This window comes from Macaca nemestrina, chromosome 8 (genome assembly GCF_043159975.1).
Source record: "Macaca nemestrina isolate mMacNem1 chromosome 8, mMacNem.hap1, whole genome shotgun sequence".
Classification (NCBI taxonomy): Eukaryota; Metazoa; Chordata; class Mammalia; order Primates; family Cercopithecidae; genus Macaca; species Macaca nemestrina.
The window spans coordinates 28,664,077-28,691,872 of record NC_092132.1 but is presented as its reverse complement, the minus strand read 5'-3'; the positions used below and the strand labels follow the sequence as shown (position 1 = coordinate 28,691,872).

The following is a 27,796-nucleotide window of genomic DNA, read 5'->3' as shown; positions in this document are numbered from 1 at the left end:
CAAGACGGATTACTCAAAGAAGTAAACCATACACATTTCATTCAAAAGGGGCATAAGGTACAACTTTCCAGATACTTATGAGCCTAGCCTGCAAGTCATGAGTGACAAGTTAGATGTCACTCATGAATGAAAATTACCCGTCTCCTCAGTAGACACTACATTTCTCATATCTACCACATCTTCATTCCCTCCACCACTAACTTGTCTTCTTGCATTCAACTATTATTTTTTTCTTAAAACAGATCTGAATATTGTCATGATACTTACAAAAAGTCTTCATGGTTGCCCACTGTCAATATATAAAAGCCAAACTCCTGACCAAAATGATCACAACTAATACAGGTTATGCTGTAGATATCAATTGTCTCTGTTTTACAGATAAGGAAACTGAAGCTGAAAGAATAAATTTTAATATACCCTGCATCTCTCAGCATCTTTGCCCATGCCATAGCCTCTATTTCAAAACCTCTTGCCACTACCAATCTCTTTCTCCAACTTAATGCTGCCAACTACCAACTTTCATTGTTTAAGATGTTTTTTCTTCTATTGAGACATAAATCACTGTTAATACCAGTGGCTCATTAGAGCAAGAAATAGAGGTGGCGCTGTTAAAAATGTAGTATATATAGGCAGACTGCAGTGGCTGACATCTGTCACCCCAGCACTTTGGGAGGCCAAGACGGGCAGATCTTTGAGCTTAGGAGTTTGAGACCAGCTTGGGCAACATGGCAAAACCCCATCTCTACAAAAAAAAATACAAAAATTAGCTGGGCATAGTGGCATGTGCCTGTATTCCCAGTTACTCTGAAGGCTGACGTGGGAGAATAGTTTGAGCCCGGGAGGCGGAGGTTGCAGCATGCTGAGATCATGCCGCGGCAACAGAGCTGGAACCTGTGTCAAAAAAAAAAATTGAATACACATATATCCACATATTTACTTGGGTGTACATGCCTAAACCCACTGAGTTATATATAGGTCCACCATTCTTAAGCTACCCAACTGTATCATATGAATTACAAAAAATTACTGATATCATGACATACATTTCAATCTTCACCCATTTCAGAGTTCAATTTCTCAACAATTTTTGTCAGACGAATTTTAGACATTTGACTCAATTCAACAAACTTTTTATTTAAATCTTGCTAAAATAGGTAATCTACATGAACACTGCTGCATGCCATTATCCTAAGCAAATTAATGTAGGGACAGAAAACCAAATACTCCATGTTCTCACTTGTAAGTGGGAGCTAAAAATTGGGTACTTATGGACATGAAGATGAGAACAGAAGACACTAGGAACTACTAGAGGGGGTAGGGAGGGAGGGTGACAAGTATTGAGAAACCGTTGGGTACTATAACGGCTACATGGGTAACAGGATCATCCATATCCCAAACCTCAGCATCATGCAACATACTCATGTGGCAAATCTGGACATTTACCCTGTGAATCTAGAAGGTGAAATTATAAACATAAATATACATATAAATGAATGCATGGGTGCTCTAATTATTCTCTTCTAAGAGAGAGGGTCTTAATGTCAAATGACAAGCCGGTTTTTTTTTTCTTTGTTTTGTCTGTTTGTTTAAGACAGAGTTTCGCTCTTGTTGCCCAGGCTGGAGTGCGACAGTGCGATCTCAGCTCACTGCGACCTCTGCCTCCTGAGTTCAAGCGACTCCCCTGCCTCAGTCTTCTGAGAGCTGGGATTACAGGCATGCACCACTACACCTGGCTAATTTTGCATTTTTTAGTAGAGACACGGTTTCTCCATGTTGGTCAGGCTGGTCTCAAACTCCTGACCTCAGGTGATCCGCCTGCCTCGGCCTCCCAAAGTGTTGGGATTACAGGCGTGAGTCACCGCGCCCGGCCACAGGTTTTTTATTTTTATTTTTAATGGAAACAATAAAATAGAAGACAGTATTTTTAACAGTGCCAAGTGGCCACTCAGAAGTCTGGCACTGGAGCAAGAGCTCCTTAAATTAATTGTCTAGGGAAAAATGGAGGTAGAGAAAACTCAATCTTCTTGGGATGGTGGCAACAGCAGCTGAAACAAAATATTAAAATCCGCCTCCTAAAGCAAGTGTGTACAACCTGCAGCCCAGGACAGCTTTGAATGCAGTCGAACACAAATTTGTAAACTTTCTTAAAACATTATAAGATTTTTTTTTCCATTTTTTTTTTTTTAGCTCATCAGCTATCACCAGTGTTAGTGTATTTTATGTGTGTCCCAAGACGATTCTTCTTCTTCCAGTGTGGCCCAGGGAAGCCAAAAGATTGGACGTCTCTGTCCTGAAGTCTTCAAGTTATTAAGGGAAAATCCTCTCTACTTTTTACCTACTACTTAGCAAAAAAAGGCAAAGATCAAATGCAAGTACGGCTTACTGTTCCTGTTTCTAGTAAGTCAAGCAACATAGAGAAAAGAAAAAGATTATCAGTTTGAAAACTGGCAACTACTATGAAAGTTAAATTTAGCATGGTTGGGGTTCACGGAGTCCATTTGTAATGCAAAAGTTAGGGTAAACATAATAAATTGATACTTTTAAACACCTTTTTTGAGAAATGGGAAAGAATTTTTCTATCACTGCTAATTTACTTACAAATTATATGCTTTCCCAAGTCAGTCCACCCTTCTAAATACAGGGTATACTCAAAGCATTGAACTAGCTATCTTTAATCATAAAGTAAGACTTCTGGGTCTAAATTTACATTGTTAAATTACTTTATTCTAATCAGTTCTCCAAAGCCAGATAGAAAAATTACTTTCTAAATAGTGTGCTAAATTTAGGAAATAATATATTCCTTAATTTCAAACAAATTTGACACAGTAATTTTTTGGGGGGTTGGGGGGGTCATATCATTCAGTTAATATTGTTCTATACCTACAGGATTAAATGTAGCTACTTTAGCTTTGTATGCAATTCACAATCTCCATTTAATCCATTCAACAAATATTTTATTGGGCATGTATTATATTCCACTATTCTAACAATAAATATTGGGGATAAATCTCAGTCCCTGAGCTCAGTGAGCATCCAGTCTAGCAGAAGTGAATAATAATTGATGATATAGTGTGATAGTCCCCATAATATTAATTGCTAGGGTGCTTTTCATATATCTCCAGAAATTCTTTGTTGTTCCTCCCACCAAGCAACAGAATTTAACTCCCCTTATGGGATGGACTTAGTGACTCAATTCTAAGGAAAAGAGTAGGGGAAGGAATAAAAAGTAACTTTTCAGTGAAGAAACCTGGCAGTCACCACCTAAACCAAGTAACCAAGGTTAACATCATCATCATTAAGACATGTTGAGATGATGCAATGAAAGGGCCAGTTCACTTGTATACTTTCCCAAATCATGGTGATTATTCTTCCACATAATCATGAGAAAACATCAGACAAACCCAAATTGACAGATAATGTATAAACAGCTGACAAGCACTCTTCAAAAGTGTCATGGCCAGGAAAAACTAGAAAAAGAAACAGACTGGAACAGACTAAAGAGATACATGAAATTGAACGTGGCATCCTGGACTACATCCTGTATCAACAGAAAAAGAACATGAGTAAAAACTGGAGAAATGTGAATAAATTCTGCATTTTAGTTAATGGTACTGTACCAATTCTAATTTCTTACTTTTGACAAATACACCATGGTTACATGTTAGTGGTCTTTCCAAGTTCTGTAAATCTAAAAATTTTCTTAAATAAAAGATTTAAATATATACAGTCTGATAAGAATCATCATGAGATAAGCATATGATCTACGAGACATGCAGCCAGGGTCAGCATCAAGGGTTATGTGTGTGAAATCTGAGAATAATGTCTCAACTTACTCTTGAAATATGGGAAGGAGTTGATCAGCTGGAATGAGGAAGGGGGTAGAAAAAAACAGAATAATCCACTATCCAGGAACAAGGCGGTTTTTGGTTTGTGTAATTAACAAATGATTCAGTATGGCTGGCAAAATGGGAGAAGAAATCGAGAATGGGAGAAGTAGCATCAAGAAATAAGGTCAGAGAGAAAAGCCGGAATTACCTGTCTTCAAGATCCAGCCTCAAATCCCACATATATCATATCAATCTAGTGCTGAAGTGACTTCCTCTCCTGACATCATTTTCTATACCAGTCATTTGGCCATAACCAGGTATCGCCTTGTGTTAAGTTTGTCCTATTATTTTAATTTTCCCAATTTAAATCTTACTCCACAGAGTGAGAGAGTAGGAACCAAGCTTCACACACCCCCTGAAATTCACTTTACTGGTTTCTACCTTATATCATGCCTTAGACACTGACTAGCATAGTAGGGACTCAATGGATGAGCAATATATAATATAAACTGGTCATGAGAATTAATCTGAAGAATATGGTATCAATGAGAAGCTGATTTTAATCATCATAAGCTGATTCACTGGGGAGGGGGAGGGTGCACAGGGAACAACGGTACAGATATTTCCAAAATCGAGTACGAATAACAAAGGACAACGTACTAAAAACCTTAGAAATCATTTTAGGGCAGTGGTCCCCAATCTTTATGGCACCAGTGATCAGTTTCCTGGAGGACGATGTTTCCATGGAAGGTGGGGGGGTTGGGGGGGTGACGGCAGCGGCAGTGATTTTGGAATGAAACTGTTCCACCTCAGATCATCAGGCATTAGATTCTCATAAGGAAGGTGCAACCTAGATCACTCACATGCGCAACTCACAACAAGGTTAGCGTGTGGCCAGCAAGCCATCCAGGTGCCAAGGCAAGAGACTGACGGCACAGGCTGTTTGAGTATAATAAAGAAAACACTTAAAATCAGAATAGTTATATTAGACATAGAGATATGATTATATATAAATATTACTAATCATTAGTTTATAGTATTACTCTTTATTCCAGTATTATAATAATCTCTGTTCTACAATTATAATCTAAGAAAAACCAGGGCATGCAGAGATAGGAGCTGAAGGGACATGGTGAGAAGTTACCAGAAGACAAAAGCGTGAGCCATGTCATGCTCAGACAGGGCCACTAGAGGGCTCCCTGGTCTAGCAGTAACACCAGTGCCTGGGAACGCGCCCCTTACTTAGCAGACCTTGGTCTAGCGGTAGCACCAGGGCCTGGGAAGCACCCATTACTTAGCAGACCGGAAAAGGGAGTCTCCCTTTCCCCGGGGGAGTCAGAAAAGATTCTGCTCCACCACCTCTTGTGGAAGGCCTAACATCAGTCGGGCCCGCCCACCAGAGGCCTGACATCTCCCTTTGATGCTGTACTTCAGCGGTCACGCTCCTGGTCCACGTTCATGTTCCACCCTGTACACCTGGGCTCCGAGGCCTAGTTCTAGATAGCAGTAGCAGAATTAGTGAAAATACTAAAGTCTTTGAAATACATAGAAGAAATAATGACGTAAGCTGTCCTCTCTCTCTCTCTCTCTCCACCTCGGCTACCAAACAGGGAAGGGACCCCTGTCCAGCGGACATGTGGCTCGCGTGACCTTACCTATCATTGGAGATGGCTTACACTCCTTACCCTGCCCCCTTGTCTTGTACACAATAAATAACAGCGCAGCCAGGCATTCGGGGCCACTACCACTTCTCCACATTTAGGTGGTAGTGGTCCCCCCAGGCCCAGCTGTCTTTCCTTCTATCTCTCTGTCTTGTGCCTTTATTTCTACAATCTCTCGTCTCCGCACACGAAGAGAAAAATCCACAGGCCCAGGAGGGCTGGACCCTAATTAGTGCTCCTATGAGAATCTAATCCAACAGCTTTTCTGACAGGAGGCAGCATTCCTGGTTCCTAACAGACCAGCACTGGTCCATGGCCTGGGCATTGGGGACTCCTGCCTTACAGGACTTAAGGACTAAGAAGATAAAAACTGTTCCACATAACATCATTTCTGCCTATCATTCTGATACTCTGCTCCATTCTACCTCCTGACAATTAACAATCAACAAAAAGGTGTCCTATAAAGTGGTTAAGAACCCAGGCTTTGAATCCTGATTCCATACACTATAGCAAAGGTTCTTGGACAAAGTACTTAGCTTCTCTAGCCTTCAGTAAAATGGGAACAGTAACAGTACTCAACTCTTAAAAGAACCATTGGATTCAATGCATGCAAGTCTTCAACACAATCAATGTTTGACACATGACAAGTGCTCAACGAATGTTAGCAATTACAACTGTGACTGTAATGTTATCATCACCACTATAATAATGGTGAGGACGATGATACCATTCAAGAGTACTGCCTTGCCATTGCTCACTTCTAAGTCTTTTACTTTTTAATCACCTTCTCTAGTTTAAAAGATAGAGGGGAAAAATTCCTTGTTGCTGTGTTCTTCCTAAAAGCTAGTAAAAATATCTATTTTACTATAAGTAAAATCTTCATGTACAGTTGGTGTTTTATTCCACATACAGAAGAGTAAGGTTAATCGACAAACAGGAAGATATCCTTGGTGTCAATAATCAAATAAACGTTGAAGAACAACTGCATAAAAGGGAAAACAAAGGAACAGCCCTAAAATTTTACTGTTTCCTTTCCTACTAACATTTTTAACTTCAACAGTTTAAAAGAGGTCAAGCTAATACATGTCAAATACCTAAAACACAAACTACTTATGGCTATTTTAAAGCAACTTATTTCAACCATTTTTTTTCTTCAACTATTTAAATAATTTCGTAGATTGTATGCAATGTGTAGCTCTCACGTTGATAACGTACTCTATGATGGTGGCCAAAGGTACATTATACCAAATGTAAAAGTCTAGAGAGTTCCTCTGTACAAAAGGTACTTTGCAGTAGAAACCAACTATGCCAATAACACTTTGTAGCACTGCCCACAGGAAACACTAACTGCTGTATCCAACATTCCTGATGCTGAAGTGCTTATTATCTACAAAGAATGTTCTTCAACATCTAATTCACACTTGGTAAGAGATGGATCCTAATCCACCCATATGAATTTAGATAATCAACAGTATGACCAAGATACTACCTATACACATATTTTCATATGATATTTGTGAAAAGTTATAGATTAAGACACAGAATATATTTATAGCAAGAATCAGTATAAGGAGAAAAGTTGTTCAAGCTGTTTTATCCAAGAGAGATGAATTGCTAATTTTTTTTTTTTTTTTTTGAGACAGAGTCTTGCTCTGTCGCCCAGGCTGGAGTGCAGTGGCTGGATCTCGGCTCACTGCAAGCTCCACCTCCCGGGTTTACGCCATTCTCCTGCCTCAGCCTCCCAAGTAGCTGGGACTACAGGCGCCCGCCACCTCACCCGGCTAGTTTTTTGTATTTTTTAGTAGAGACGGGGTTTCACCGGGTTAGCCAGGATGGTCTCAATCTCCTGACCTCGTGATCCGCCTGTCTCGGCCTCCCAAAGTGCTGGGATTACAGGCTTGAGCCACCGCGCCTGGCCGAATTTCTAATTTCTTAACCAAAAGATTCATGTCCTAATGCTTCCTTAGGTTATAAAGATCCACAAGATAGTAAGGTAACTCAGAAAGACATTAGACACTACCTTCACCAAGTGACCAAGGTTAGCATCACCAGTGATGTCATGTGGGTATCATGTTACACCACCCCCCCCCTCCACCCGGCAAGAATGCAATGAAAGGGGCACTTCAACACTGAGAGTCCTCCTCAAAAATCTGCAACTTCAGTTTAATCATGAAAACACATCCAGCATATCCAAACTGAGGAACATTTTACAAAATACTTCACCAGCACTCTTTAAAACTGCCTAAATCGTGGGAAACAAGAAAAGACTGAGACAGTCACAGACCAGAGGGGCCTAAGGAGACATGACAACCAGCACAATGTGGTATTCTAGACTGGATCCTGGAAAAGAAAAGGACATTACTGGAAAAACTGGTGAAATCCAGATAAAGTTAGCAGTAAGATGTCAATGTTCGTTTCTTAAACTAATGTATCTCAGTAATATAAGATGGGAATACTAAGGGAAAACTGGTTGAATGATATAGGGGAACTCTCTGTACTATCTTTGCAACGTTTCAGTAAAATCTAAAATTATTCCAAAACAAAGTTTATTTAAAAAAAAAAAAAAAAGACTCCAGACACACTTGTTTACAAAGGTTATCTAGTAGCCATGGATAAACTTTCTTGGAGTAAACACTACCACCAATAAATCCAATCACCAAGCTGAGTTCCCATAAATATTTCAAATGTCAAGTGAAAAGTCCTAGATTAAGTCACAGAATTATGAAGACACTGATGACAGTTGATGACAGTCATCAATTCAACTAGATTACTATAGATAGCTTAAAGCTTTTAGTAGTCTCTTACAGTTTACAGAATAAAACCTAAACTCCTATAAGCTCTGAAGAACACAGCCACTTGGTTTTCATTCAGCAGGATTTACTCAGACAGATTAACCTTCTGAAAGTTCCTGAACAATGTCAAGCTCATTCCCACCTCAGGGCCTTTAGCACTTGGTTTTCCTCATCTGTCTCTTCACACAGCCAGTTTCTTCTTATCTTTCAGTTGAGCATATCCCCATTCCAGGGACTCCCTAAACACTCCATATAACCACTCTGTTTTTCATGTTTCAATAAATTACATGACATATTTAACTACTTATTAATTAATTTATTTAGAGACTGGGTCTCACTCTGTCACCCAGGCTGGAGTGCAGAGGCACGATCTCGGCTCGCTGCAACCTCCACTTTCCGGTTTCAAGCGATTCTTGTGTCTCAGCCTCACGAGTAGCTGAGACTACAGGTGAATGCCACCACATCTGGCTAATTTTTGTATTTTTAAGAGACGGAGTTTCGGCCGGGCGCGGTGGCTCAAGCCTGTAATCCCAGCACTTTGGGAGGCCGAGGCGGGCGGATCACGAGGTCAGGAGATCGAGACCATCCTGGCTAACACGGTGAAACCCTGTCTCTACTAAAAATACAAAAAACTAGCCGGGCGCGGTGGCGGGCGCCTGTAGTCCCAGCTACTCGGGAGGCTGAGGCAGGAGAATGGCCTAAACCCGGGAGGCGGAGCTTGCAGTGAGCTGAGATCCGGCCACTGCACTCCAGCCTGGGTGACAGAGCAAGACTCCGTCTCAAAAAAAAAAAAAAAAAAAAAAAAAGAGACGGAGTTTCACCAGGGATTTTGTCATGTTGGTCAGACTAGTCTTGAATTCCTGGCCTCATGTTATCTGCCCGCCTCAGGCTCCCAAAATGCTGGGAATACAGGCAAGAGCCACCACACCCAGCCAATACTTTATTATAAAACAAGTTCTGTGTCAGATGATTTTGCACAACTGTAGGCTAATGTAAGTGTTCTGAATACACTTAAAGTGGGATAGGCTAAGCTACGACGTTTGGTAGGTTAGGTGTAATAAATGCTGGGTTTATCAGGATGTGACCCCATCATAAGTTGAGGAGCACCTGTATATTATTGGGTTAACTAATGTCTCTCTCCTCTACGTTTTCATCATGTTATTCCGGAGACAAGGCAGAATTATCCATGGAATCCCATCCTATAAAGGGAATATTTTGTTGAAAAAGTATCTTATTTCTCTTTTAGTAATCTTAGTTCTGTCTTTTGGAGCTTGATAGTAAAAATTAATCCTCTCTCCAGAAAACAGGCCTAAAAAATATCAGTCCGCATACGTATTACACTGACTCACTACTCCACATAATGAATGTACTTTTTAAATGATCCAAAAAGATATCAATAATTTCTGAATTGAAAAACCTTAAATATTTCATATTTTAGTGAAGCTGATATTGTTACAAGTACAGGAATTCCCCTGCTGGTTATCAGCAGCTTACATTTACTAAATTCATCTGCTCTGTAATACATACTATCATCACAGAACAGGTGCTTTTCACAAAGTATTCAAGATGGAAGGGAAGGTAAACAGGAATTTAATTCTCTATGTGTGAAGTATTAAAGTTATTTGATAATATTCAGTCAAATATCTCTTATGTGAGATATTAAAGTTATTTAATAATATTATTCAGTCAAGCCCCCAAAACATGAGTGTACTCGTCTACTCAATCTTTTGTCATTTCTTCCACCTCTCTCTAGTGTTCATCCTTTCATTCTCATTGCTACTGTTCATATTTCAGTAAAGCCCTCATTATGTTTTTCCCACCTTCAGTCACAAAATATTGGTTTTATATCAACACACCTCTGCCAGAAAACCCAGATGATTCACAACTACTTCAAATCTAAGCTTCATTTTCAAGAGTTCAAAGTTTTCCATAATCTGATCCTATTACTTCAGACCATTTCCCAAACTAAGTCTCTGATCTAACTAATCTCATTTTTCTATGCTTATAATACATGCTTGTTTCTAATTCCATACCTTTGTCTCATATAAGTTCATGTTTCCTGATTCAATCAGTCACGAATTTCTAAAACTTTGAGTACAGTCCTACTCTCAAAAAAATAATATTACAAACTCTTGGTAAGCAGTATTTGCATTATTCAAATCTTTTCCTTTTTAAAATACTCTTCTCCTTTGTTTTATCAGGAGAAGCAAAAAGGCTGTTGATGCTCACTTCCAAAAAGACTACTACATTCTTAGGTGTCTTTAAGTTACACTGGAATTTGGAAACTTCAAGCCAAATCACAACAGTATAACAGAGTACTCAAAAATCAAAACAGCAAAAAATAATGGGCACATGAATAAAAGTACAAAGCAACTTATTTGTAAATTTTCAAGATGTCACCTCATTATTATTATTATTATGCTAAGGACAACAGTATCTTAAAATTATAAACGTTCATAGTCTTCCATTTACTAGTCAAAATGACTATTTTTCCAAGACAAAACAGTCACTTAAATACATCACAAAGATACCAATAAATACCTGTAAAAGACTATTTCTATAGTAAAGAAAATTAGTAAAAGTGTTGATATTGATGACTATAAATTTCATTCAATTATATTAGGCTAATTAAAATGTAAAGATTTCAAGTTTAAAGTCCAAGTGAGATAATTTACCAAGCAAATTAAATTCTGTGATTAGTATAATTCATTCACTATGGGTAAAGTAGTTAAAAATCTTTCCTAATTCTCAAAGATGTTCATCAAAACCACTTAATACCAGTTGAAGGGAAACCGAGAGCAGTACTTTATTCTTAAAACATGAAATATACATTTTAAATGCACATATTTATATCAAACGGTAACTAATTGAATTATACCAAACATCCTTATGGTACTCACTACCATATGATAATCATGATCCAAGCAAAAAACTAAAGAAAAGCAAGGTCGGATGAACTTAATATTCAACTGCTGTACTTTCAAGCTTTCCATTTTTTTATGTTGAACAGGTTTTCTAGTTCTAAGGTTTGCCTAGATGTTGAACTTGTACCTCCTTAGAATTTTGGTTAAGCCAGAGGCTTTCTTTAAAAAAAAAAAAAAAAAAAAAAATTTGCAATAAAAGAAATTATGGTCTAAACCGCAAAGATGACAAGAAACCTTAGCAATTTAAATAGACAAGCCTTGAAATAATACTGTGATCAAAGTATCAAGCAGCCTAATATAACCCAGCTGGCTCAGGCTTATCATATATGGTACTCATTACCACAATTTCACTATTTAATCTACTTCCTGGTGTCAACAAAAACTTTGTTATTAATTCCTCCCAGTTATGGATCTGCTTAAATTATTGCACTTTCTGATAAGACAACTCTCTGTCCAAAAAATTTTTTAAAAAGGAGCAGGTCTTACTTTAAATGTTTTAGAAATGGAACCCCGGTTAGTAAAACCACAGAAACCACGGTGGCTTTGTATTATTAGCCGTCTACATAAGGGTATGTCGATTTCTATGGAGGTAATAGATGACTCATGGTTAACACAATTTTGTAAGGGATCACATGTTTTATCAAAAAGGTAACCATATGCACGTATGCAAAAAGAACTATTCTACAAATTGTTAAAATTCAAGTAAGAGATGTAGCCACTGACAAAGGTATACAGGTTAGATTCTGCTAGCCCGTCCTCTTATCCATACAAAACTTCTCCATCACTCATGTAGATCCTTGTTGGTTACAACTTGTAAGATTTTGAAGCTATAGATCTTACTGCCTTTAAGTAATTAAATGTTTCTTAGGAACTTGTTTTTACACATAATTTGTTTCCAAAAAGACTCCATTTAGGCAAAGTAAAAATGCTAGGATTATTAAATCTACCTCAACACTTGTACCAAACACTGAAGCAGCAAAAAACTAAATCAAAAAATACAAAGAGATACATAAGAAAAGGGCAGTGTGATCATGATTACTGTCACTGGATTTACTGGTCTGTCTCAGCCACAGGTACCAGGACATTGAAAAGATGAATTGTGAGAGTTGTTCACGGTGCACACCTCCATTTTTTACAAAGAGCTAGTTGGACTGGTTACAAAGGAGTCACTAACTGCTCAGTGTTTCATGAGTGGCACCCAGCGTTCACACAGATTCCTTACAGCTAACTGATCCATTTCCTTTCCATGCTCTCTTCTCTTTCATTCTGCTTGCCCAGATGGCAGCCACAGCAGATTGGAAGCATTGCACAACATACTACTTAACCATACTGTGTACTCAGTAAAGAAGGAAATTCACATGACAGGTTTTATCAGTATTGTCTGTTTAAGTCATCTGCAAAGCAATGTATTCTAGAAGGTCTTCCTGTGTCATCAGTCAGGCACTGATTTCCTAAGTCAAATTAAACAATCTATTCAAACTATTATTTGTAATTGTATTCAGTGATATTTAATAAGAACATATTTTTCTTCCCCTACCCCACCCAGCTTGGTCTGTACTTTCAGTTAGTTTCTCTATTCCATGTAGCAAAATAGTAGAGGCTGTGCTGACTTTCAGTAGTGAAATGGGTTTAGTGTCTGTATATATTCAACCACCACTAATCTTCTGTTGACCTTCATTTTTACTTAATATAATACCCAGTGTACGCCCACAAACTTAACTTTCTAAAAATCTGGCGTTAAATTTAATACTCGTTTGATTTCATTTGTGTTGATAATAAATGATAATGTCAAGCAGCAGCCTTTTAAGTAAATACAATATGTCTACAAGTCACAACTGCAGGCAACTGCATCACTCGCTGTGCTTCTGAAAACATACTGGAATTACTGCTACCTCCCTAAATTGTGATGGATTATATATTAGATGGGCATACTGGGGTTTCTGGTTCTGCATTTGCCATTAATTTTAAACTTGGGCATCTCTGGGACTCAGTTTCCCATCTGCTAAAATAATTGCAAAAGTTCCTCCTGTGATTCTCTTTGTAAATATGAAAAGTAAAGCTGTAGAGACTCAAGATTCCAATTAGCAGTAAAGCCAGAACTTTGTCAGTAGCCAGAAGTCAGTCTAGATTTCCTGTTATGCCTATCTGAAAGCTTCCCATATATAAGAAATATATAATATTTGCTATATATACATTTTAGAAATATATTCTATTTTAGAAATTTTCTCAACTAAGAACTGTAACGGTATACGTGTATACACATTGCTTCCATAATTGGATACTAGCATCTTTTCAGGTTGCCCAGAAGATGAGGAGACAATTTAAGACAGAAATGTAAATCTGGATTATGAAAAAAACATCAGAGTCTCACTGTTGGTCACATCAAATATCTCCGAAAGGGGCAGGGAGGCAAACCATACACAGCTTAACACTGCATATAACGTCTATACCACCCCATTTTCCATTTTATCAACAGAGAAAATAGCTCATACCCATCAAGGTATTTTATTATCCTTTATACAACCCCTCATCCTCTTCTAGTACTGAATCTTTTTAATGTTTTATCTTTTTTCATGGGGTTGGTGAGGCTGGTAGTTGGAGGAAGAAGAGAAATTAAAATATTAAGAAGAAACAATCCACATTACCAACAATCCTGGTAATACTTTTTAAAAAACTGAGTACATTTAAAGTATTGGGAGTTGCTACCAAATGACAATGAATCAAAAATGAAAATAAAATACTTCTAATATGACAAAGAAATAATGATCAACTTATAAATTTTCAAGAACAAAAGTATCGTATGAAACACATACATTCAGAATCACTTTGAATTACAAACTTGGAGACTCATAGTTTTGTAAATACGTGTTTATAACCCCAAGACATCCTCCAGCTAAACAAAAATATGTTCCAGACATGTTCACCTGCATATTAACATAATATTCACCTTTCAATAATCTGATTCACTAACATAATGCACTAAAACAAGTCTCCTCATGCTTCTCATGTTCAAGTCAAATACACTGCTTAAAATCGCTAAGTTCTATAAATAACAAACATTTCAAAATATATCTGTAGCAGAAATGTAAGTTAGCAAAGGCCAAAGTGCCCAGCACACAGTTTCCACTCAAATATTGGTGTGATGAATAAACAACAAAAGAAGAAACAAAGAAAAGCAAAAAGGAGACACTGAAGTGAGAGCAGATGAGCCTGGAATCTACAGTGACTTGAGAGCAACTGGAATTCGTAGGACTGTTGCTGTTGCTGCTGCTGCTGCCGCCGCTGCTGCTGCTGCTGTCACTGCTGTCTGCTGAGGATAACAGCATGCCACAAGTCTAGGGAGCCCCATCAAGGGCTCTGCTGCCAAACTCCTTCTACCACAGTTGCTGGTTTGTGAGGTTAGTAGCCTACCGCCAAAGTATGTCTCCACAAGCCCATTCAATTCTATAAACCAGAAAAAAGATGAATACATTTCTGCAAAGACCACTGGAAGAACCGTATGGCCCTGTCATCCGTCACATAGGAAAGAAGGGCTGTTTGTATATCAAACGATGATGTCTGTAGGTTAGATGTTAGAGGGCAAAAAAAAAAAAAAACGGTAAATACGTATATGGGGTAAGGAAAGAGGGAGATGTCGGGTTTCATTATAAACCTATATCATAACATTATTACTTAAAGTCAAAATAAATACTGCCTTTGTTTTCAACTACATCAGAAAGCATCTAAAACGTACTGAGTAAAAATTACTGGTAGAAAAAAGCATTAAATAATACTCATGGTGGAGAAGCGTTAATGGTATGAAAACACAATTCTGAAACTGCTAATAGGTAAGCCATGAAGAATAATCTCAAACAGATAAAAGAACAATCTCAAAACAGATAAAAGCTCCACAAACTGAAAATTTCACCTGGAGAGAGATGAATATAAAGCAAACAGAACACTTTACTGGCATAACTAAGATAGCACTCTATTAGGATAAAGGGCAATTTGGAAAACTCAGTATTAGCACCAAAACATCAAATGTAATTATAATTAATTATTGACTTGTAAAACATACATTAGATAATATATTTAATTGGGGGAATGAAACTGAGTACCATTTCTCCTGGGCAAGATAGGAAGCAACTCTGAACTTGAAAAAAACAGAAATAGCAAGGATCTTTGGTTACATACTGTAATTGTGACTTTTTGACATTTTAATTAGTACTAAAGCAGTTCATTTTAATGGTTATTACCTTAAAGTTTAGTAATAAATTCAAATATCTTTACCTAAAGTTGTTGTGGGTCAAAAGTAAGACAGTTTTTATTTAATTAAAATTTAAACCACTGGGAACAATAATTTAAGGATTACATTTTTAGACTTGGGAAACTTAGGAATTTTAAATACTATTTAAGTACTGTATCCACCTGTAATTTTCAAATCTTACAGTATTACTTTAAGTCTGCACAAAATTTGAACAGGTTTTACTTGGCTTCTTTCCAAACCATAGCACTTACGCTTTGGGGACTAAGGGAGAATAGAGTGTAAAGCGCTTTAATTTCTTTAAGCAGAAAAATCTTTTACCTTGACTACATTTTCAAAAGTTTATCCTTCCACGCACAAGAGTTTCTCAACTTATTTTTAAAAAAGAAAAGAAAAAGAACTAAATTGTAAAACACGAAGTAAATGCAAAAATATTTTTCAAGCTTTCAAAATGAAGCTAGACTTTGTTCCTACTATTGTATTTAAAATCTTGAGACACTCAAACTGAAAGAACCAAAAAGCCATGAAAATACGGGAACTGATGCTTCCGATTCGGATTTTGCTTCTCGTATATTCTAATCACCTTAATAAACCAAAAGCCAAACACATAAAGTAAATTTAGGTTTTTACGTTAAAGTTTCACCTCACAAATCAGGCTTTTCTGAGTGATTCAAATAAATGTAAGTGAGCAGAAATCTAAAGTTCATTGCCCTGATTATTTAGCAGTAAATCACTAAATGTGAACAGTTTAACATTTTCAAAATACTATGTGAGCAACAAAAAGATGAGTACCAAGAGGAATTATATAATTCAGTGTACAGATTCTCTCTAGTTACCTGCTTACATAATGCTTCTAAAATCAAGTATCTATTAAGTATTTTACTAAATATTTTAAATAGAACTGCAATATGGGCCCCAAGGTTCTATAAACATGACACTAACATCACTATTAGGAGAACTTTCATGTATAAAAACAAACGTCAAAAACAACTTCTCTAACTGAATACTAAAGCAACAGCAATATCTGAAAACTATTTTCAAGGAATCTGAACAATAAAGATGTCAAATTAAAAATATATACATATCAGTTTGTTCTTGATTTCTAGAGGTGTGTGTGCCACTTATGAGGACCCAGATAAACAAATAATCAGAACACATTCAAAGGACACAACTTTCTTGTTTAACAGTTACTTAAAATTGCAACTGACATCTATCTATAGAATCAAACTTCACCTCTCCTGTGAAGTCATCCCCCAAAAGGAATTAGTGGCTGATAGCTGGGTGTTCCCATCATGTTTTCCTCTTGTAGTCTAGACTTACATCAATTCTGTTTTACAATTTTTTTATGTACGCACTTGTCTCTCCCACTTAAAATCTTTTGAGGCAGTAACCAGATTTGGTGTCTTTGTATCTTTTTTACTTCCCACTCAAGTAATTTGCTGGCTAAATGCTGAAGTGAATTAGGGTGGACTAATTTTTTTTCTGGATATTTGAAACATTTTATCATACCTCCACACCTGACCACAATGATATGAGGTCACTAGGTAAACATGCTATTTCTCCAGTAAATTTCAAAACATACCCCGAAATTGTCTACATATCGTTTCTAACATTTCTACCAAAAATATATCATTTAAAAAAAAATGTAACAAAAGAAACAGAAGTTTTCAAAAAAGGAATGTGTCAAACAGACCACAATGATCACTGACTATTCATACAGATGGGGGTAAGACAAAATAATAAGTAAACACATGTCTATTCACAAAATGTCCCCATCTGTCTAAAAAATATCAAATGCTTTCTCTGTCCAAATTCAATTCTTCCCTGAGCTTAAAAGCAATACAAAGGCGAAGTAGTAACTACAGACTAGGTTTCCAGCAGTTTTACCCTGGGTGTGGGCTGCAGGAAAACTAAGAAGAGAAGGAAGGTGAAATTTGAGGAAGCAAGTAACTAAGCAGAGATTTTCTCCAATGTAAAATATGACTAACTCGCACAGAGAGCACTGCAAATAACATCACCATACAAATTTATTCTCTCCAAACTCAGTCACACAAAAATAACCCTATGCTGGGAAAAATTACTCTAAATACATCAATATTTTAATTACATTTTTGTCAATTCATATTTTAGCCTCTGAAAGGACTGATTCTACAACTCTGCTTTTCTTGTGAAAACATAAACAAAATATGTAAACAGTTGACGCCAGTATTTCTTACTGCAACACCAAACTTGATTAATACAAGAGCAAATAATTTTCAAGTAACAATTTTCTCCTACTGAAAATGAACAAAAACAGATAAAAGCTATGTGTTGTATTTATCACTGCAATGCGTATTATCACTTTAATAATTATACATGGTGCACACATGAATAGTGTCTGAGTAAAAAGACATTATTTTATTCCCCTAACTGAATTTTAGGAATACAATGCACTCTTCGTGCTTCGTTTTGAAATCAACCTATTTTGAAGGCTAAGGATCATCCTTTGTGTGTAATAAGCAAAATTGGCCACTCCAAATATGAAAATTATGGATTTGGCTCTGATGCAAAATAAAGTAAGCTTCTTACAGCACCTGAAATATTAAATCAATTTAGTCTGCTGAAAAGCAAGGCAGTGAGTTATTGAATCTGTGTTTAATTCAGTGCACTTTATAACATATTTAAGGAATTCAGTTGTATAAAACAGTATCTGAATCTTATCAGATGAAAATATTTTTCCCTTTTAGCAAGCCTTGGGTTGCATGTTTGAGAAAACAAATTAGTCTTCAGTTCTGCTAAGCTTGATAATAGTGCCCCCTAATGGGAATTTTAGTACGAGTTTTTCTACTTTTTTTTTGTTTTGTTTTGAAAAAGCATATATTCTCTAATATGATCAAATTATCTCACTTTCAACTAGAAGGTAAATTCTGTAATACAAAAGTTTATGAAGACTGAATCCACTCAAAGGAGTTACCACATGTACAAAAAAACAAATTGTGAATTAAGAGAAACAAATAGAAAACTTATAACAAAAGTTTTCTAGGTTTTGAATCATCCAGTAACATAATCTAACACAGCACAATACAAAACATTACTCTCATAAGGAAATTATCATTCTCATTGTTTCTAGGACTCAAGTGAGCAATTAATACGTGCTAAATAAAAGATACCAGAGTCAGAAAAAATTGGTTCAGAAGTTATTCTATGTTGCACAGCTCCAAAGTATAAAGCTAAGATTTCCACCCAGGTTTTCTGGCCTCATACCATTATCTTCCCACAATGCCTAGTCACAGGTCAGCAACCACGAATTACAACTTCATATGTGTTTTCTTTTTCATGAAAAAGGCACTAAAACTAAAGCAAAAACTACCTATTCTGATACTTTCTAGGTGTGCCAGTGAAACAAACATCCTATAGTATCAGTATGTTCGTTTCAGTGCTCAAAATACATTCTGAGCTCAGCCAAGATTAAAAGTAACATCAAGAACAAATATCGCACAAAAAATTATCAATTTATGATGAAAGACAGGATTTATTGCCTTATTCTTTAACTTTACAGGAGAGGGAGAATAATGAGACATGAAATTATATAAATCACAGGTGGTCAAAATTTCTTTAAGGATCAGACAGTAAATATGTCAGGCTTAGGACCCATATGGTCTCAGTCACAACTACTCAACTGTGCCACTGTATCGGGAACGAAGCCACAAAAAAATATGTGAATGGGCATCACAGTGTCCCTACAAAACTTTATTTACAAATCAGATCATTGTTTGTCAATCTCTGACTTAAACCATTTATTAATATTTCACTTTTGGACAACAGATTAAAAATATCCTCTTTACATGAGACACCAAAACAAACAAACAAAACACCTGAAATATATACTCATTAAAATTTTGAAATATTTGGTATATTACCTCCCTGAGGCAGATGGCACAAAAAAAGACCTTTCTCTGAATAAATGCTAGTTTTAGAGAGCACAAAACAATAGAAAAGTAGTAAGAAATGCAATGGGTCTTTACCATGATTTTAAAAAATCAACATACAGGACTATTCCATATAACAGAAAATTATAGTTTTTATCTAAGTTTAACAAAAATCTACTGGTGACTACATTTTAATGCCCATTTATATTAATGAGTATATGAGTTAGCACGGAAGTGAAAAACCTCTACCAGGAAAACTACAAAACACTGCTCAAAGAAATCATACATGACACAAACAAATGGAAACACATCCATGCTCATGGATGGGTAGAATCAATGTTGTGAAAATGACCATACTGCCAAAAGCAATCTACAAATTCAATGCAGTCCCCTCTCAAAATACCACCTCATTCTTCACAGAACTAGAAAAAACAATCCTAAAATTCATATGGAACCAAAAAAGAGCCTGCATAGCCAAAAGAAGACTAAGCAAAAAAACAAATCTGGAGGAATTACATTACCCAACTTTAAACTACTGTAAGGCCATAGTCACCAAACAGTACGGTACTGGTATAAAAACATGTATATAGTCCAATGGAACAGAATAGAGAACCCAGAAATAATGCCAAATACTTACAGTTAACTGACTTTGACAAAGCAAACAAAAACATAAAGTGGGGAAATGACACCCAATTCAACAAATGGTGCTGAGATAATGGGCAATCCACATGTAGAAGAATGAAACTGGATCCTCATCTCTCACCTTATACAAAAATCAACTCAAGATGGATCAAAGACTTAAATCTAAAACCTGAAACCATAAAAATTCTAGAAGCTAACATTGGAGAACCCCTTCAGTACACTGGCTTAGGCAGACTTCATAACCAAGAACCCAAAAGTAAACGCAACAAAACAAAGATAAATAGATGGGACTTAATTAAACTAAAAAGCTTCTGCACAGCAAAAGAAATAATCAGCAGAGTAAACAGACAACCCACAGAGTAGGAAAAATCTTCACAATCTATATAAACGACAAAGGACTAATATCCAGAATCTACAACGAACTCAAACAAGTCAGCAAGAAAAAAACAACTGCATCAAAAAGTGAGCTAAGGACATGAAAGAAGATACACAAATGGTCAACAAACATACGAAAAAATGCTCAACATCACTAATGATCAGGGAAATGCAAATCAAAACCACAGTGCAATGCCACCTTACTCCTAGCTAGAATGTCCACAATCAAAAAAAAACAAAAAACAAAAAAACAAAATTATAGATGTTGGTGTGGATGGGGTGAAAAGAAAACACTTTTGGTGGGAATGTAAACTAGTACAACCACTATGGAAAACAGTGTGTGGCAATTCCTTAAAGAACTAAAAGTAGATCTACCATCTGATCTAGCAATTCCACTCCTGGGTATCTACCAAGAAGAAAAGAAGTCATTATGCGAAAAAGATAAGTTGTACACGTATGTTTATAGCAGCACAATTTGCAATTGCAAAAATATGGAACCAGCACAAATGCTCATCAATCAATCAGTGAATAAAGAAAATGTGATGCATACATATATTATGGAATGCTATTCAGGCATAAAAAGTAACAAAATAATGGCATTTGCAGCAACCTTGATGGAATTAGAAACGATTATTCTAAGTGAAGTAACTCGGGAATGGAAAACCGAGTATCCTATGTTCTCATTCATAAGTTGGAGTGAAGCTATGAGGATGCAAAGGCATAAGAAGGATACAACAGGCTTTGAGGAATTGGGGGAAAGGGTTGGGGGGTGGTAAGGGTTGAAAGACTGCACACTGCATACAGTGTACATTGCTCAGGTGATGGGTGCACCAAAATCTCAGAAAAAGAACTTATTCATGTAACCAAACACCACCCATTCCCCAAAAACCTACTGAAATAAAAATACATATATTAAAATTAGTAATAAAACCTGCTTCCCCCAAAAAAGAAAAAAAAATGTTAGGAGTTACATTGTATTGAAAATGCTAATTGTAATAAAAACACAAAAGAATAAAAATTACTATGGTGGGAAAGAAAATGAAGACAGAAATAATTATGTCCAATATCTGTATATCTAGAAATACGTGAACAGTACATTCAAGGCCAGGAGGAAATGAGCCTTAGTTTAATAACTGACCATTGGATCATATCAGAATTCATTGTTTTTGTGAGGACAATGGATTGAGAAACAGCACTTGGCAAGTTTGTAATCTCTCAACTCAGAGTTGGGTGAAATATCAACTGCATAATTATGGGCCTTTTAATTCTGAATAAAAGAGTTCCTAACTTTGCATTTTTTCAGAATTATAGTTAGAATGGAAACTGTGGCTATCACCATCAAGCCTGTCATCTCACCAACTTCTTAGAGAAACTATGGCAAGGCTCTGGAAGACAGAAAAACTAAATTTTTATAGGGAATGAATAATCTAAGATGAAAAAGAAAAAGAGGAAAGGATAGAAGTAGGGAAACTTAAATGGAGAGAATGTAATATGGGAAAGTCCACCCTCAAAATGTTTGAATGGAAAGCACAGTCACCCAGGAAAAAGGCCAGAGGACAGCACACAAATAAAAAGGAGGGAATGTTACCATCACCAAGTACACAGTCATTCTAAAGGGTTGAGGAGTAAATAGTTGTCAGAAAAATTTATGAATATTTTTTAAATTCTCATGAAAAATAAAATGGAGAGATCAATGCAAGTATTTTTTCAAAAAGAATATATGGGTTAGGTGAAAGAACCTAAAATTTAAATCTATCACATGAGGTTATGAAAAACTAAAGAATACTATTATCTTAGATTTTTCACATGTATAAGAAAAATGACAATTCCCATTAATTTCCAAAGGTAGACCAAGAAAAACTTACTTACTTGTTCTCCACAAAAAGTGGATTTCACATACGGAATAATGACCTACACTCAACACCCTTTAACTTCTGGCATACACTTCACTAAGAGTCTAAGAGCAACATATTATAGTAGAAAAACCATGGTATTTGGAACTCAGCCAGCTACTGGTTATAATCCCTATATTACCAATTCCTAGTTAAGATTTCTGATAAGTTATTTATGTCACTAAACATCAGTATCCTAATTTCAGAAAATGGGACTGAAAAGACCTTCAACTGTGCAGATTAACAACTAATCATAGGCAATTTATATACAGTACACAGAATACAATGCCTATTTATTATTATTTAATGATAAACGTAAGTCTCTATCCCAGGGCTAAAATATTTTTCTACATTTACAACTGTTTGATTTAAATTTAAAATATATTTTAATTGAAATTTTAAAAACTTGAATTGTTGTAGTGTTTTTAAATTTAAATTTTTACACTGACAAATATTAAATGTTTTCATTTAAATGTTTAATGTACATGTTCATGCTCATTTTCTCTCTTGCCTGCCACCATCTAAGACATGCCTTTTGCCTTCTGCCATGATTGTGAGGCCTCCCCATCCACGTAGAACTGTGAGTCCATTAAATCTCTTTTTCTTTATAAATTGCCAGGTCTCGGGTATGTCTTTATCAGTGGCATGAAAACAGACTAACACAGTAAATTGGTACCAAGAGTTGGGTGCCACTGTAAATATCCAAAAATGTGGAAGCAACTTTGGAACCAGATAGTAGGCAAAGGCTGAAACAGTTGAAAGGGCTCAGAAGACAGAAAAACTGTAGGAAAGTTTGGAACTTCCCAGAGACTTGTTGAATGGTTTTGACCAAAATGCTAATAATGACATGGATAACGAAATCTAAGCTGAGGTGATCTCAGATGGAGATGAGGAACTTGCTGGGAACTGCAATAAAAATGATTCTCGCTATGTTTTAGCAAAGAGACTGCTAAATGATTTGTGGAACTCTGAACTTGAGAGAGATGATTTAGGGTAACTGGTGGAAAAAATTTCTAAGCAGCACAGCATTGAAGAGGTGACTTGGGTGCTGTTAAAATCATTCAGTTTTAAAAGGGAAACACAGAATAAAGTTTAGAAAATTTGCAGCCTAACAATGCGATAGAAAAGAAAAGCCCACTTTCCGAGGAGAAATTCAAGCAGAAATTTGCGTAATGAGAAGCCAAATGCGAATCTCCAAGACAGTGGGGAAAATGTCTCCAGGGCATGTCGGAGACCTTCACAGCTGCAGCTCCCATAACAGGCCTAGAGGCCTAGAAGGAAAAAAAGGTTTTGTGGGCCCTCCTGCTGTGTGTAGCCTAGGGATGTGGTGGCCTGCATCCTAGCCACTCTAGCCATGGCTAAAAGGAGCCGAGATACAGCTCGTGCTGTGGCTTCAGAGGGTGCAAGCCCCAAGTCTTGGCAGCTTCCATGTGGTGTTGAGCCTGCAGGTGCCCAGAAGTCAAGAATTGAGGTTTGGGAACCTCTGCCTAAATTTCAGAGGATGTATGGAAATGCCTGGATGTCCAGGCAGAAGTTTGCTGCAGGTGCAGGGCTCTCATGTAGAACCTCTGCTAGGGCAGCGCAAAAGGGAAATGTGGGGTTGAAGCCCCCACACAGAGTCCCCACTGGGGTACTGCCTAGTGGAGCTGTGAGAAGAAGGCCACTGTCCTCCAGACCCCAGAATGGTAGATCCACCAACAGCTTGCACCATGCACCTGGAAAAGCCGCAGACACTCAACGCCAGCCCATGAAAGCAGCCGGGAGGAAGGCTGTACCCTGCAAAGACACAGGGGCAGAGCTGCCCACTTCTCGCATTAGCTTGACCTAAATGTGAGACATGGAGTCAAAGGAGATCACTTCTGGAGCTTTAAGATTTGACTGCCCCACTGGATTTCAAGATTTGCCTGGGGCCTTCTGCCCTTTCATTTTGGCTCATTTCTCCCATTTGAAATGGGTGTATTTATCCAATGCCTGTACCCCCGTCATATCTAGGAAGAACTAACTTGCTTTTGATTTTACAGGATCATGGGTAGAAGGAACTTGCCTTGTTTCAGATGAGACTTTGGACTGTGGACTTTTGAGTTAATGCTGAACTGACTTAAGACTCTGGGGGACAGTTGGGAAGGCATGATTGGTTTTGAAATGTGGGGACATGAGATTTGGGAAGAGCAGGGGTGGCATGATACGGTTTGGCTGTGTCGCCACCCAAATCTCATCTTGAATTGTGGCTCCCATAATTCCCACATGTTGTGGGAGGGGGCGTAGTGGGAGATAACTGAATCATAGGGGCGGTTGCCCCCATACTGTTCTCATGGTAATGAGTAAGTCTTGCAAAATCTGATGATTTCATAAGGGGAAACCCTCTTCGCTTGGTTCTCATTTTATTTCTTGCCTGCTGCCATGTAAGACGTGCCTTTCACGTTCCATCGTGATTGTGAGGCCCTCCCAGCCATGTGGAACTGTGAGTCCATTAAACCTCTTTTTCTTTGTAACTTACCCAGTGTGGGGTATGTCTTTATCAGCAGCATGAAAATGGACTAACACAAATAACATACACTTGTGTCCTTGCTACCCAACTTAAGTAATTTTACCAATAAAGCTGAAGTCCTCTGTGTCCCCTCTATACCTCCCCTTCCAGAGGTAACTATTATCCTGAGTTTGGTGTTTATTTTTCTCATGCATGTTTATACTCTTACTACATGTGTATCTTTTATCAGTATGTAGTATTATATTTTTTAAAATTTCACACAAATAGCAGCATGTAGTATATATTCTGGAACTTGCTTTTTCTCTAACCCAAGTGAAGAAGCAGAGAAAACTGGCAGGAAAACCAAAGAATTGAGGTTTTGTTTTTCTTATCAGTTAAAAGGCCCTAAATGATCATTTTTTTTAAAAAATCTATTCTCACAAAGTCTACCTACGTAAATCCACACAGTTATTCTTCTGTTCTCAGTTTTCCAATTTGTAAAATTAGGATAATAATCTGTGCTTCTTACTCCATGTGAAACTTTTGAAATAAACATTTTTTTAAGACTTTGAAAATAAAGAGCTTATAGAAATTTTAAAAATCAAGTGCATGTTCGTGAAATAACATACTGGGTCAATTCAAGTATTTCAGGCTCATAAAAGTTGGTTTCCAGTGATCTAGAATTAGTAATATATTTTGTTTCATTCACCTACCATAATTGCAATGAATATTATTTCTTCATATTCTAAACCAAGAATATTATTTAAAAAATTAATTACCTGAAAAAACTGTGTGACAGTGTTAACTGTTCTGGAATAGATTCTATTCTCAACTGTGCCACCAACCCAATAACCAAACAAAACACTTAAACCTCTCAAACTCCTCACTTGTAAACCAAAGAAACTGTATTAACAATCTCTTCTTTTCCAGCCCTAGTGATTATTTAAATATAATTAAGTACCCCCAGATATGTACATGTATAGAGAAAGAGATATTCTAATACTGCCAGAATGAACTGCAGAGAAATCTCAACCTTAATTCTGTGGGAGGTAATTCAGATGAAATAGGGAGAGCATAGCCAGTTTTTTTTAAAGAAAAAAGAAAAAAAAGATGCACACTGCATAAAGGTTTAAAAAATCCAAGTATGCTAGTATTCAGGTGCCTAGAACAAAAGTAGCCCTGGTTAGTTTCCAGAGGAATTCTTTAATGAAAAACTGTTTTGCAGACACATTGCAAGGTATTTCACTTTAGCAAGCATATACTTTGTGTCTATCATATGCTCAAGGTATTATGAAGGTATGAAGTCAAATGAAGTAAGTAACATTCTATCAAAGTTAAAGTGATCAGTTAAAAGTCATATCGAAAATGACAAAAAGGAAATTAAGAAAAATCCAATTTACAATAGCATCATGAAGAATAAAATACTTAGGAATAAACTTAACCCAAGAGGTAAAACGCTTTGGTTACCTACAAAACGCTGTTGAAAGATGATGCAAATAAATTGAGTACATCAAATGTAAAAACTCCTGCCCAGCAAACAATCAATATAGTAAAAAGGTAACCTACAAAACGGGAGAAAATACATATTGCAAACCACATATCTGATAAGAGGTTAATATCCAGAATATAAAGAACTTCTTCAACTCAACAGGAAAAAAAAAAAGCCTCCAATTTTAAAATAAGCAAAGGACTTGAATAGACATTTCTTCAAAGATATACAAATCACCAACAAGCATATGAAAAGATCCTCAACATCAGTAATCATCATAAGTGCAAATCAAAACCACAATGAGATGATCACCTCATATCTGTTAAAATGGCCATTATCAAACACACAGAAAACAACAAGTGTTGACAAGGATATTAAGAAATTGGAACCCTTGTGCAAGGTTGGAAATGTAAAATGGTGCAGCTGCTACTAAAAAACATACAGAAGTTCCTCAAAAAATTAAAAATAGAATTACTATGTAATACCACTTCTGGTTACGTATCCAAAAGAAAATGGGAACAGGATCTTGAAGAGATATTTGCACAACCATGTTCACTGCAGCATTATTCACAATAGCCAATAGGTGGGAGTAACCTAAACTTCCATCGACAGATGGCTGGATAAGGAAAAGTGGTATATACAGATGATGAATTATTATTCAGCGTTAAGTAAAAAGAAGAAAATCCTGTCATTGCTACAACATGCATGAACTTTTAGGACATTATGCTAAATAAGCCACTCACAAAACAATAAATGCCACATGATTCCACTAACATGAAGTACCTATAGTCAGACTCTTGGAAACACAAAGTAGAATAGGGGATGAAGGGATGAAAGAGGTGGAAAAAGGATTGTTCAATGGATACACAGTTTGAGTTTTGCAAGATGAAATAGTTCTAGAAACCTACTGCACAATATGCATATACTTAACACTACTGTAACGTATACTTAAAATTTTTATGTGCTTTTTACCACAATAAAAAGTTACACAGAAAATGAAACCTGAGAGTTCAAATAAGTGAGAAGTTATTTTCAACGTGATTTTTTAAAAAATCTTTTAGATGCTGACTTTAGCCTTTGATGTGAGCTTTTAACTACTCTCAGCCTTTGCTAATGAAACAATTACACCCATAGTACAAAAACAGAATATTTCTGAAATGCTTGAGGAGTATCTTCTTTCTGAAGCAGAAAATGACTCCATCTCTTTCTAAACACTGACTTAATCAAAAGAAGATAGAAGGGAATGGATACCAGACACATAAGGATGATCTTTGTCCCTCAAATCTTTATTTAGTAAGCTGATTTCAGGTTGACAAAGTCAACACCAGCAGAGTTCCTATCCAATCTATTACAAATCGGAATCACAAATTCCAAATAAGTAAAGGCCAAACTAATGATGTCTATGGTATAAACCCTCATTTCCCAGAATTTATATAATTTTCCCAAAGTATCAGATATCAAGTGAAGTAGGCTGGCCTGACAGACTCCCAGCTCACATAACTTTATCAAAAGTTATGGTGAGACCTGTGTTAATATCCATTTGTATGCACTGCAAAGACACACTTGTGATGAACAC

At 36.6% G+C, this 27,796-nt stretch overlaps 1 protein-coding gene and 1 long non-coding RNA gene across 3 annotated transcripts in view; both read right to left on the bottom strand.

The window, feature by feature from the left end:
* Window positions 1-27,796, bottom strand: part of LOC105475946 (eukaryotic translation initiation factor 3 subunit H) — a 108,333-nt gene that overhangs the window by 49,558 nt on the left and 30,979 nt on the right. The window lies entirely within an intron of this gene.
* LOC139355769 (uncharacterized) overlaps window positions 1-27,796 on the bottom strand; it is a 61,801-nt gene extending 34,005 nt beyond the window's left edge. Inside the window, exon 1 of the long non-coding RNA XR_011606809.1 lies at window positions 268-27,796. This is a non-coding gene — a long non-coding RNA (uncharacterized lncRNA). The remainder of the gene's footprint in view (window positions 1-267) is intronic.